The sequence below is a fragment of the Cetorhinus maximus genome, chromosome 5 (assembly GCF_964194155.1).
Source record: "Cetorhinus maximus chromosome 5, sCetMax3.hap1.1, whole genome shotgun sequence".
Taxonomy (NCBI): Eukaryota; Metazoa; Chordata; class Chondrichthyes; order Lamniformes; family Cetorhinidae; genus Cetorhinus; species Cetorhinus maximus.
Window position 1 is genome coordinate 38,157,441 of NC_135883.1, and position 13,414 is coordinate 38,170,854.

A 13,414-nucleotide genomic window follows, 5' to 3' on the forward strand; every position below is an offset into this window, starting at 1 on the left:
GGGGAGTGAGAGGGGGGGAGAGAGAGGGGGAGAGAGAGAGGGGGGGAAGAGGGGGAGAGAGAGTGGGGGAGGGGGGAGAGAGAGAGTGGGGGGAGAGAGAGAGTGGGGGGAGAGAGAGAGAGAGGGGGGGAGAGAGAGAGGGGGGGGGAGAGAGAAAGAGGGGGGGAGAGAGAGAGAGGGGGAGAGAGAGGGGGGGGAGAGAGGGGGGGAAGAGGGGGAGAGAGAGAGTGGGGGGGGAGAGAGAGAGTGGGGGGGGGAGAGAGAGAGTGGGGGGGAGAGAGAGAGGGGGGGAGAGAGAGAGGGGGGGGAGAGAGAGAGGGGGAGAGAGAGAGAGGGGAGAGAGAGAGGGGGGGAGAGAGGGGGGAGAGAGAGGGGGGGAGAGAGAGGGGGGGGAGAGAGAGGGGGGAGAGAGAGAGGGGGGAGAGAGAGAGGGGGGGAGAGAGAGGGGGGAGAGAGAGGGGGGGAGAGAGAGGGGGGGAGAGAGGGGGAGAGAGGGGGGGGGAGAGGGGGGAGAGGGGGGGAGAGTGGGGGAGGGGGAGAGAGAGTGGGGGGGGGGGGGGATGGGGGGGGGGGGGGGGGTGGGGGGGATGGGGGGGAGAGGGGAGAGGGGGGGTGGGGGGGGAGAGAGGGAGAGGGGGGTGGGGAGGGGGAGAGGGGGGTGGGGGGGAGGGGGGAGGGGGGGTAGGGGGGGAGATGGGGGGTAAGAGGAGAAAAAGAGAAAATAAAATCTTCTTTAGTTTACAAACAGCTTTCCTGGGAACGCCATCAATACCCGGGTCGGTCCGGTGTTCCCGCGTTCACCCTGACCTTTCACAGCCCATTTCTGCCCAGAGACGCAGGCACCGGCCGAGGTGGGCCCAAGCGTCAGCAGCAGCTGCTGCCCTCGGAGCCCCGAGGCTGGAAACGATGCAGCCGGTACTGAGAAATGGTCCGCGGTTCCGCTCTTCCTCCTTCCCCTCCTCACAACCCACTGGAACTACTCACCGAGGTGAAGCGGTGGGGGGCAAGGGAGGCCCGAGCTGCCCTGCTGCTCGTGCTCGATCGCCCGGCAACCCCGTCACTTTCGGGGAACGCGCGCCTGCCATTCCCAGCCGCCACCGCGCTGGAGGCGCGCGCTGACGTGACGGAGGCATGGAAAATGCGGGAACGGCCGTTGACCGCTCGAGCTGAGAGCTCGTGCTCAGTCCCGTTCTACCCGCCCGCCAGGCTGAACCGCCATTTCATAACCTTGGGCTGGATGAGACCTGAGGGAAAGAAAATCATTCACGCAACACCAACGAACTGGTCCGAGTGGCTTCTTCTGTAAAGCAGATCGGCGAAGACATTAAATCTAATGTAATTGAGCATCAATTGATTGACAAGTAAGCCTGGTTACCAACCCTCCAGGGTGGTCCTTGAATCTCCTAAAATTACTGTAAAGATTAATCTCTACGACATTGTGGCCCGCAGGAAAAGGGGGAAACTTCATTGGGACATCAAAAACAAATTATTTGAACACTTATTTGTTGGTAATAAAATATTCATTATTCAATATTTGACCGACAGTCAAGAAGCATTCGATTCTGTAATGAAGAGCTCTTTGCCTTTCAATTGGTGTGAAGATTAAGCGCTAAACTGCGAGGATGGACGTTTAGGCCATCGATGGCGGAGCGCTTGGAGGCAGGAGGTCACTGGAGACAGGTGATTAAAACCTCCAGAAATACGCCCAACCAGAGTTGGCAACTCTTAAATTAATGGCCAGTGGATTTGAGTCCCCTGAACATCAAGCAGTCCTGACTAATCTCTTCCATCTTGTGAGTATAACTTATGAAGGTTTGGAACAACAGTTGCTAGAAGACATTATCTGCAGGCCAGGTTTGAGAACATATATTCACAGGCTCACCCCCAACCATGGTTGGGTTGCAGACAAACAAGCAATATTAGAAAGAACTTGCATTTATATGGTACCTTATCACAACATTAGGATATCCCAAAATACTTTACCAGCAATGAAATACAATTGTGGATAATTTGTACACCACAAAAGTCCCCAAAAACAGCAAAGGAATGAATCACCAAATCATCTGTCTGGTTTATTGGCTGAGGGAAGAATTTTGGCCTAGATGCTGGAAATACTCATCCACATCATCTTCAAATGCATTGGGATTTATCATCTACATCCATTTAACATCTTTCTGCAAGACATCATCTCTGACAGGGCAGCAATCCCTCTGTATTGCAATGAAGTGTCAGCCTGTTTTGTGCATTCAAATCCTGGAGTGGGGTTGGAACCTATAACCTGATGCAGAAACGAGTGCAAATAACAGAGCCAAGCTTAAAACTACATTACTGCTCAAACTGCTAGTACCACTATTTGATGGAGTCTGGCGTGTAACTGTGTTGGTATCAGAAGCATACTTGCAGTGCTCATTTATGTTGATGTGTGCTACTTACCATGGCATTCATGAGTGCCTAGCAGCTTTGTTAGTTATCTAATCGAAAACTAAAGACAGTTATCCTTGGGAGGAGGTAATGAAATGAAACATTAGAACAGAGCCAGCACTTTGTGACAGACTCAGAGTCAGGTCAAACATGAGCAAGAAAACCTCTTGTTGATTACCATCCACTCCCCTCTCTAAGCTAATGAGTCAGTAAAGCTCCATGCTCGACTGGGGAACTTGGAAGAAGCACTGAGGGTAACATGGGCACAGAATGTACCCTTGGTGGGAGACTTCAATGCCTACCACTAAGAGTGGCTCAATTGCACAACTATTCAGGACCCAGGTGAGGGGGATGCAGATGGTGCTAATCACAGGTGCCCATGCCTGGGGAGGAGGGGGAGTGGAGGGTGGGCTTGGACAGCACCGTACCTTTCTCAATTGGCAGCCTCACACCCCAAGAGTAGTGAGTGAGAGCTGAGTGTCCTCGGGGACCCTGGGCTCAACTCACAGATTTTGTTACTAGCAGCACTGTCCCACTGCAGAGACGGCCATATCCACAGGCTGCACTGAACATCCTGACTCTGAAACCGGGTTGCCTTTGTTCCTGATTTGATGGAGCTCCTGGACAGGGCATCCTAATTGGCCACCTCCAGGAAGATCTACCCAATAGGCGCATCAGTGACAGTGCACTCCCCCTCCCCACCCCGGGCCTTGCCTCCGATTCTTGCTGCTCCTATCCCTCCTGACTGTACTCCACATCGTTCCAAATCCCTGCAGCACTGGTCAGGTGGTGTCACTGGAGGGGGGTTTAGAGCTGACCTCCTGGGCTAGCAGAGAGAGTGCACTCCCTGATTCCAGGAACCTCTGGGTCATGAACCCCAGTCCATCAGCTAATGACAAGCTGAACCCCAGTCCGAGTCACTGTTACCCACCAGAGCAGAAGAAGATGTGGGTCTTTTCCCACTGAGAAAAGCAGCTAACGGCCCCGAATGAGCAGCGGGCTGGCCCAGTAGGAGAATGAGCTGTAAAGAAATGAGCTGAGGAAAACACAGCAGGAACGTGTGAGAGAGAGAAGGAGAGCATTTGAACACCCTCAAATAGAAAGGACATCAAAGTAATAAAATAGGGGCATTATAGCCTCACCAGGATATTATCAAGGTCGAGGAGGCAGAGTTAGGAAGAGAAACTTGAGAAGTTGGGACTTTTTCACTAGACCTGCAAAGTGTGTGTGTGAGTGGGCATGTGTCAGAGAGTGAGTGAATATCTGTGTGTGAGTGAGTGTGTATGAGAGAGAGAGAGAACCCTGAGACTGGGAGTGAGACAGACAGACACACACACACACACACACACACAGAGTGCAGGGACACATGCACATGTGACCTTACCTGTCTCCTTCTCCTCCCTCCTCAAAAACCTATCCACACACCAGGCCAGGTAAGGAGGGAAAACCCAGGCTGAAAGGCAAAACCAGCATCCGACCCCCACTTTCGTATGAATTTGCTGGGGCCAGCTTGAAGTGTGCACCACCAGTGGCAAATGCAAGATCGTTGTTAGTTAAACCTAGCTCCTTGGCTCAGCCCCAGTCCTGTCCACCTTGCCTGGTAACCAGGACTTGGGGCCTAGTCTGTCTCTCTCTAGCTTTGCTTCTTAAGTAAGAAGGTGAAAAATGTTTCATTAGTTAGCTCTGCTATATTTTTAAAAATATATAGATTTATTGCTTTGACATTGTTGTTTATGTTTTCTTCATATCTTCATGTTATTTTTGAAATTCATGTTTCATGTTGTGCCAAACCATATTTCAGGCAGTGGCTGCTGTATTTCTTGCTGAAGGGGAATGAGAGGCTTACAAAAAGTCTGACTGCTTTTTGGAGGGCTAGCAAAAGGGGTTATTTTTGCTTCAATAGAAATGGGAAGCATTGGAAATGCTCAGCATGTCTGGCAGCATCTGTGCAGAGGGAGAGAGATCAGTGATCGTTCATCAGAACTAGTGCAGATTGTGGACTTGAATCCTTAACTCTGTTTCTCTCTCCAAATATGCTGCCTGGCCTGCTGAGTATTTTTTGTTTATATTTCAGATTTTCAGCCCCTGCAGTATTTTGCTCTTCTTTTATGTGCTCCAAGTTGGGTATTTGTAAGTGTGTTAGTTTCAATTTAAAATGAGAAAATATTTATCACTCAATGCAAAGTGTAATTTTTCTGTAAACAAAGCCCACTTATCTGGATAGAAATAGCACATTATTGCAGGTGAATTGGTTGGTGCTAACTTACTGGAAAGTTTTTCCATTTTAAACTTGGAAGTGCCAATAGAATATGTCATTGTTAGTTCAAGATATTCTTATTTATATATAGGATTGTTTTTAGGTTGAGGTTCAGGTCTTTTGATGTTGCTGTCCAGATATTGCAGAGAGCCAGGTTCAAAGAAGCGAAGCTGGTTTAATAATATGAATGCCAAGTTGTGTTTAATAATCTGACAAAGCAGTGGTTGTAAAGTATATCATACTGAAACCCATGAGATGCTGTGGGCCATCAGTAGCAGCACTGTATTCCACTACAATCTGTAACCTCATGGTCTGGCATATCTGTCACTCTACCATTACCATCAAGCCAGGGGATCAACTCTGTTTAATGAGGATTGTAGAAGAGCATAATAAAAACAGAAAGTGCTGGAAAAACTCAGCAAGTCTGGCAGCATCTGTGGAGAGAGAAACAGAGTAATGTTAATAGTGTTCCGAAGAAGAGTCATATTGAACTCAAAACATTAACTCTGTTTCTCTCTCCACAGGTGCTTACAGACCTGCTGTTTTTCCAGCACTTATTGTTTTATTTCAAATCTCCAGTATCTACATAATTTTGCTTTTATTTTAGTGTAGAAGAGCATGCCAGGAGCAGCAGTAGGTGTACCAAAAAATATGGTACCAACCTGACGAAGCTGCAACACAGGATTATATGCGTGTGTTTTTAGGTACACCTGGTGCTGCTCCTGGCAGAACTAAGTGACCCAGAGTCAATGAATCAGATCAAAGTTCTGCAGTCCTGCCACGCCTAATCATGAATATTGATGAACAATTAAACAACTAATAGGAGAAGTGTAGTATAAGGGTGTTCAGCATAGCAAGGGTTAATGTGGACTGGAGAACAGTACCACCCATGGTATGATGTAGAGAGTCACATGATAGTGGACTGAGTACAGTAGAGTCTAGCAGAAGTCAGAATGGAGATAGTATTTGGTTAGGACTATACCTTGGAGATGTATATAATTATGTGTTACCAACGAACTCTAAAATGTTCAACCATTCGGGACTCTGAACCTCTTTATGAGACAGGGAACAAACCCTTACAACATGGTGGCAGCTAATGTACAAACCCAGAATCAAAGAAGTTGGAGTAGGATCCCAGAATCTCATGGCATGGAAAACTAAAGAAACTGAAGGCCTGACCTGACTAAAATGCACCTGAACCAAAGTCAGCTGGAGATCGCCTAAAAAGGCTTCATTGCCAGACCCAATGGAACGCAGAGTCAAAGGACCTAGCCAGATCACAAAAGGCTGAGCAAAATTCCAAATGAAAAAAAAAGGCTGAAGGGTGGAAGAAGAATCTGCTGGGCAGATGAAAAGCCAAACCTGATCCAATGCAGAGTCAGAGAACCAAGCCAAATCGGAAGGGTGAGCAAATTTCTGTAAAACAGGTTCTTTAAAAGTTTACCTTTAAAACCTTTAAAAAGTCTCAGAGCGCTAATTAGGCCGGGTATGCCAAGTGTTTAGCCAGCGTAGCTGATAAGTGCTGTAGCTGAGTCCGAAGTTAGCACCATACCACGTGGCAGCTGAGCATGAATGGAAAACAAAATTTTTAACAGCCACAGCTGAAAATCGTCTTCCAATTAACTCTCTAAGCTTGAAAAGCACACTATTTGGCCCAAATGACATTTTGAAGACTTAATACAGAGTCAATTGGTTTGAAGAGTCGGGCTTGCAATTGCTGTGGGAGCCTGCTGAGGCCTGATAGGTGCATGAAGAAGCATTGATAGGATGGTTATGGTGGCACCATCTTGGAAGAGAGAGAAAAAATAAAAACTGCACTTTCCTCTAATGGAAAACTGCTATGAATGGTAAATTAAAACTACCAGACCAATCTGAGCTCACGCAAGGGCCAAACCAGGTGCAAAATTGGGCATCATGGAGAAGAAATGTTTTAGACTGTAGGAGTACATAAGGTAGGAGATCAGATTAAGTCCAAGTTAATACATTTTTATACTTCTTTGGTGAACTCGCTGATGAAATAATCCTAATGCAAGGCATTGATGAATCCTTAGCTAGCTTTGATGAGATATTAAAAGCCTTTGACAAGTGTTTTAATCATTAAATGTGGTACACGCAGAGCTTAAACTGAGGTATAGAACAACCCCAATAAAGCGACAAAAGGGCAAAAGACAATACCCAAGCAAACCACAAGATAGTCACAGAACATGTTGGTGCAATGAAGTGCATGAACCAAAGAGTTTAGTGCAGAGGGAAGAGGAGGCTGAGAAGGCTTAATAGATCTTTTCGAAAAGGCTGACACATTATCCAAAGTGCAACAGCAGGTGGTAGTGCTGAACCACCTGGCTCTGACTGAAGGTAAAGTAGTAAAGCATTCCAAGCTGTGAGCAGATAATGAAACCATGACTAGCACGATCACAGAACTGAAGCAAGCTAAGACTTTGCTGGAGACAGATGTGGCTAACAGTGAAACCAAAAGGACAAGGACAAAGGTCTGCTGCAGGCGGAGAAAGAAAAGACAGAAATAAGATTGGAAACGGAAAATGTTCGTACCAAAGCAGAATTGGAAGACTTGAAACACAAGATACAAGCAGAGTATGTACCTTTGAAAATGCATGATAAACTAAAATCTTCAATGAACCAAACTCTTCAAGATCTGAAAAAAACAAATTTCTGAGATGTCGCAACAGTACAAAGGGGCTTTGAAAGAAACAGTAATGTTGAATGTTGAGAAGAATGCAATGAGCGGAAATCTGAATCGCGTGCAGACTAAGTACTTATCTCTAGAAAATTGAAAAGTGGGCTGGCAGAACTCAACCAGAAGTACAGCCAGGCAGAAAATGTTCTCAAAGAAATTGCTGCCCTGAAAGACTTTTTGAAGAATCAATATGTGCGCTTGGAAAACATGAGGAGTTAAAAGAGATGTTGAATACTACTTCAGAAAATGCTGTGTTTGGAACAACAGTAGCAACAAAGCATTGCACTGAAGCACTGTGTGAGAAGGCAAGGGCTGAACAAGAAAAGTTGAAAGAACAGCTGGTTGTCCTTTAAGATCAAATGCAGAAGGAGTACATAACCCTTCAGCAGCATGAAGAATTGAAGACTGATTTGATCAGCAGAATGGGGGAACAGCAGAAAAAAGTCGAGCAGACTCTGCTAAATGATAAGCAAGCTCAAGACGAAACAATTGAGCTTCGCAAAGAAAAGGAAAACCTGTTGAAGGACCTTCACATGCTACAAGGATCCCTCAGGTCAACGTTTGTTACTCTGGAAAATTATGAAGTGAAGCAAGATGAATTTAATGTCAATGAAAAAACTGAAGAACCAGTCAGCAGAGAAGACTCAGCAATGATCAGCATTCCAGGAGGAAGCCAAGAGGTACAAGATAAAGACTGCAGAGTTGAAGATCAAGGAACTAGAAGGAAAAGTACTGCAATGCCTCAAAAGTATTGAGAGCCATCGAGTCCTTGAAAAAGAAATGGCTGAAATGAAAATCAAGTACCTAGAATGGCAAGAGAAAGTAGAAGTTGTCACAAAAAAGTGTGAAAAGTCTCAGAAACAATTAGCAGAAGTGCAGTTACAGAATGTGAGTTTGAAGGATAGTAAAGAGAAATTAGGCTCTGTTAAGGGAAAACTGTTCAGTGGAGAGAACCAACATTCATGTATGAAAGATTGGATTGCTGATGAAAAACGAGATCTGATGAGAACGCTGGAGTGTCGCTCACAGGAAGGAGAACACATGAAAGAGGAGTTGAAATGCCTAAATGATAACCTTGTAGAAGCAAATTCAATGAAGATAGATCTTCAATTTCTGATGAACATCAAGTATCAGAAGTCTCTATTAAGTATCATAAAAAATGCCTGGAACAGGAGAAGGAATTGCACAGGAGAAGGAATTGCACAGGAGAAGGAATTGCTGATGAATCAGAACAGTTGGTTGAATGCAGAATTAACAACCAAAACTGATGAAATACTTGAACTTCAATCCAATCTGAAGAACATGAAAGATGAGAGGCACAGTGGAAGGGCAAATCCAGACTTTAAAAGTAGAAAAGGAAAATTCTAAGGAACGGATTGAGGATCTAACACATGAATTGGATGAGTCGAAGGAGCAGCCAATGACCATGGAAGAAAGATTCCAAAAGGAACTGAATGCCTGGATGAAGTTATTAAGTTTGTATAAGGATTCCATAGATAACTGAAATAAAGAAAACTGAACTCACCAGAGCAGTTGCTGAGCTGAATGAAAAGAAAAAAGAATTGGAAAATAAGAGAGCAAACATATATTTGGGTGAAAATGTGAAACAAGTGGAAATGAAGGTTCCAATTTTGAAATGTCAACTTCCAGCAAGATCATGGCAGACCCCACAGAAAACGAAAACCTGAGTCCGCACAGAAAAAGAAAACCAAGTCCACTCTGAATGAACAGAGCGAACATTCCAACTGGAAGGAGTGGGACAAATGCATGGAGTCCAGGAAAAGCAGACAGGTTGTTGATAAGGTGAAATTCAACTCCAAGGAGTGCAGAAAGTAAATCAAATGGAGACAACCAAGTGCCTGAAGCACAGAATACTACGATTTCAACTCCGAACCAAGAAAATCTGCCCAAGGCAACTGAGCCCACCACTCCTCCAAATGTGACCAGAACAAGATCTGGAAGAATTGTCAAGACTCCAGACCATCTATATCTATAAAGTCAGAGACTTGAATAGGGGGAGAAGGTGTAACATTGAAAGATTGTATTGTAAATATGTTTGGGTAAAGACTTGGGTGGGGGATGTAGTATTTGGCATAGCAAGGGTTAATGTGGGACTGGAAACAGTACCAACCACAGTATGATGTAGAGAGTCACATGATGGTGAACTGAGTACAGTAGAGTGTAGCAGAAGCCAGCATGGAGATAGTACCTAGTTACGACTATACCTTGGAGATGTATATAGTTACGTGTTACTAATAAAGACTTAGGGCAGGATTTTTTGCTGAGCGGGTGGGTGCACGCCTGACCCGCTCGAGCGTAGAATGACACATGATATTTCGGTCGGTGGGCGCGCACGGGAGTTGGCAGTGTGCCCACTGACAATTAAAAGGCCTATTAAGGCCATTAACAATGTAATTAAATGAAATTTTTCACTGCCTGTCCAACCTTACAGTTGATGGGCAGGCGAAAAGGCCAAGCGGCCTTCGCATTTTTTGTTTCAATCCGTCATTAAAAAAAATTTAAGATTTCATCCTAATTTCTAACATGTCCCTGCTGATGTGACAGTCATATTAAAAATAAAGATTTTTGAAATGTTATAAAACATGTCCCTTCATGTGACCACATGAGGGGACATGCCTTTTAACATTTCAAAATCTTTATTTTTAATTTTCAAAACTCTTCATCATAGAGCTGCCTCAGCAAGCTTGTACTCTCGCCCTCCTCCCCCCACCCCTACAGGCAGCACTGAGCATTGAAGCACGAGTTTCACGCTGGGCGGGCCTTAGCTGGCCCACCAGAGTGAACTCGTGGTCCAGCCCCAAATGCGGGTGGCGGTCGGCTCCCCGATTGCTCTCGCCCGCCCCCACCGAACCCGGCCCACGAGGGCAAAATTCTGCCCTTAATGTTCAACCATACAAGGATCTGAACCTCTTTGTGAAACACAGAACAAGGAGGAGTCTAATATGCGAGTGCAAAAGACAAGGCTGAAGCATTTGCAACCATCTTTGGTCGGAAGTGCTGAATGGATGATCCATCTTGGCCTCCTCCTGAGGTCCCCAGCATAACACAAGCCAGTATTTAGCCAATTTGATTCCACGCTAAGCGCACTGGATACAGCAAAGGCTGTGGGTCCTGTCTATATCATGGATGCAGTGCTAAAGACTTCTGCTCCAGAACTAGCTGCACTGTTAGCCAAGTTGTTCTGGTGCAGCTGTAACGCTGACATCACCCAACAGTTTGGAACATTGCTCAAGTATTGAGGTTAATAAAGTATACAGTATCCTAGGCTTTATTAATAGGGGCATTGAGTACAAGAGCAAGGAAGTTATGTTGAACTTGTATAAGATACTAGTTTGGCTTCAACTAGAGTATTGAGTCCAGTTCACGGTGTCGCACTTTAAGAAGGATGTGAAGGCATTTGAGAGAGTACAAAAAAGATTCACAAGAATAGCTCCAGGAATTAGGAACTTCTGTTATGAAGATAGATTGGCGAAGCTAGGACTATTTTCCTTGTAGAAAAGAAGGCTGAGAAGAGATTTGATAGATGTATTCAAAGTCACGAGGGGTCTGGACAGAGTAGAAAGGGAGAAACTGTTCCCGCTCGTGAAAGGGTCAAGAACAAGAGGGCACAGGTTTAAAGTAATTGGCAAAAGAAATAAAAGCAATATGAGAAAAAACTTTTCCATGCAGGGATTGGTTAAGGTCTGATTGAGAGTGTGGCGGTGGCAGATTCAGTCGAAGCATTCAAAATGGAATTAGACTGTTATCTGAAAAGGAAGCATGTGTAGAGTTACAGGGAGAGGGCAGACTCGAAGAGCTGGTGCTGTCACGATGGGCCGAATGGCCTCTTCTGTGCTGTAACAATTCTGAGATTCTATATCCTGTCCACAGAAAGCAGGACAAAACCAATCCATCCAATTACTGCCCGATCAGCCTACTCTCAATCGTCAGCAAAGTGATGGAAGGGGTCATCAACTATGAATAGGCAGCATGAGGTTGAAAAGGCCATGCAACAGCTAAGAACTATTAAGGCAGCCGGCACAGGTGGAATACCCCCAGATGCCAAAATACTAAAATATGGCGGATAAGTACTCTTAGCACGAAAACATGACGTCATCTCTGTCACGTGGGAGGAGAGCATGCCAGGGAATCTCTGAGACACTGTCATTGCAACTATCTTTAAAAAAGGAGACAAGACCTACTGTGGCAACAGCAGAAAGGTTTCTCTGCTGTCCGCCACAGGGAAGGTCATTGCAAGAGTCCTTCTCAATCACCACCTCCCCGTAGCTGAAGAGCTCCTACTGTAGTCACAATGCGGATTCCGCCCATGAAGAGGCACAGTGGGCATGATATTCACAACAAGACAACTACAAGAAAAATGCAGAGCAGCAGCAATCTATTCATGGCCGTCTTTGACCTCTCAAAGACCTTTGACTTAATCAACTGGGAAGGATTGTGGAGGGTCCTCCTCAAATTTGGCTGCCTGCAGAAATTCGTCACCATCCTCCGCCTGCTGCATGATGACATGCAAGCTGTGATCCTTACCAATGGATCTGCCACAGACCCAATATGCGTGCAAACTGGGGTCAAGCAAGGCTGTGTCATCGCACTGATGCTGTTTTCCATCTTCCTCGGTGCAACACTCCACTCTATTTCCATGAATCTTCCCGCCAGAGTGGAGCTACTCTACAGGATGAGCAGGAAGCTATTCAACCTACACTGCCTCCAGTCCAGAACCAAGATCACCCCAACCTCTGTCATTGAGCTGTAGTACGCTAATGACTTGTGTATGTGCGCACTCAGAGGCTGAATTCCAAACTATTGTTGACACATTCACAGAGGCATATGTAAGAATGGGCCTTAGGCTAAACATTCGGAAGACAAATATCCTCTACCAGCCTGCTCCTGCTGCACAACACTGCCCCCCAACTATCAAGATCCATGGCAAACCGTTGGACAACATGGATCATTTCTCACGCCTTGGGATCCTCCTCTCAGCGAGGGCAGACATTAATGATGAAACTCAAACATCGCTTCCAGTGTGCCAGCGCAGCCTTCAGCCAACTGAAGAAAAGAGTGTTTGATGACAAAGACCTGAAACCCGGCACCAAGCTCATGGTCTATAGGGCTGCAGTGCTTTTGCCCTCTTATATGTGGACATAGACAATGTACAGCAGACACCTTAAACCCCTGGAGAAATATCACCAGCGATGCCTCCGCAAAAAGCTACAAATTCACTGGCAGGATAGGAGCTCCAATATCAGTGTCCTCTCTCAGGCCAACATTCCCAATATTGTGGCACTGATTATGGCTAAACAGCTACGTTGGGTGAACCACATCGCCCGCATGCCTGACACAAAACTCCCAAAACAAGCTCTCTACTCCAAGCTTCGTCACAGCAAGCAGTTACCAGGAGGATAGAGGAAGTGTTTCAGGACGTCCTCCAAGTCTCCCTGAAAAAATGCAACATCCCCACCAATATGTGGGAATCTCTTGCTCTAGACCACCCAAACTGGAGAAGAAGCATCCACGAAGGGACCAACCACTTTGAACATCTCTGACAGGCCCAGGTGGAGGCCAAGCGTAAACACCGGAAGGAGCGCATCAAAATCCAAGCATCTCACCCACCTGCTTCATCAAACACTACCTGCCCCACCTGTGTTAGAGTGTGTGGATCCAGCATGGGACTTTTTAGTCATCTCAGGACCCACAGCCCCAGAGTGGAAGAAAGTCATCCTCAATCCCAGGGGACTGCCTAAGGAAAAGTAGTAACAGGCAGCACTTACTCAACAAAAACCTGCTCACCAATGCTCAGTTAAGGTTCTGGCAAGATCATTGGGTTCCAGATTTCATTACAGCCTTGGTCTAAACATGGACAAAAGAGCTGAATTCCAGAAGTGAGGTGAAAGTGTCCTTGACATCACAGAAGAATTGGACAGATTGTGGTATCAAGGTGTCTTAGTAAAATTGTTGTCAACAGGAATCAGGGTGAAATCCCCACTGGCTCGAGCCATACCTAGCACAAGGTATGATGGTTGTGG

The 13,414-nt window shown here is 45.9% G+C and overlaps 1 protein-coding gene across 1 annotated transcript in view; it reads right to left on the reverse strand.

The window, feature by feature from the left end:
- tbp (TATA box binding protein) overlaps positions 1-1,099 on the reverse strand; it is a 35,061-nt gene extending 33,962 nt beyond the window's left edge. Inside the window, exon 1 of the mRNA XM_078541761.1 lies at positions 985-1,099. The gene's annotated coding sequence lies outside the window, so the exon portion shown is untranslated. The remainder of the gene's footprint in view (positions 1-984) is intronic.
- Between the last annotated feature and the right edge of the window lie 12,315 nt (positions 1,100-13,414).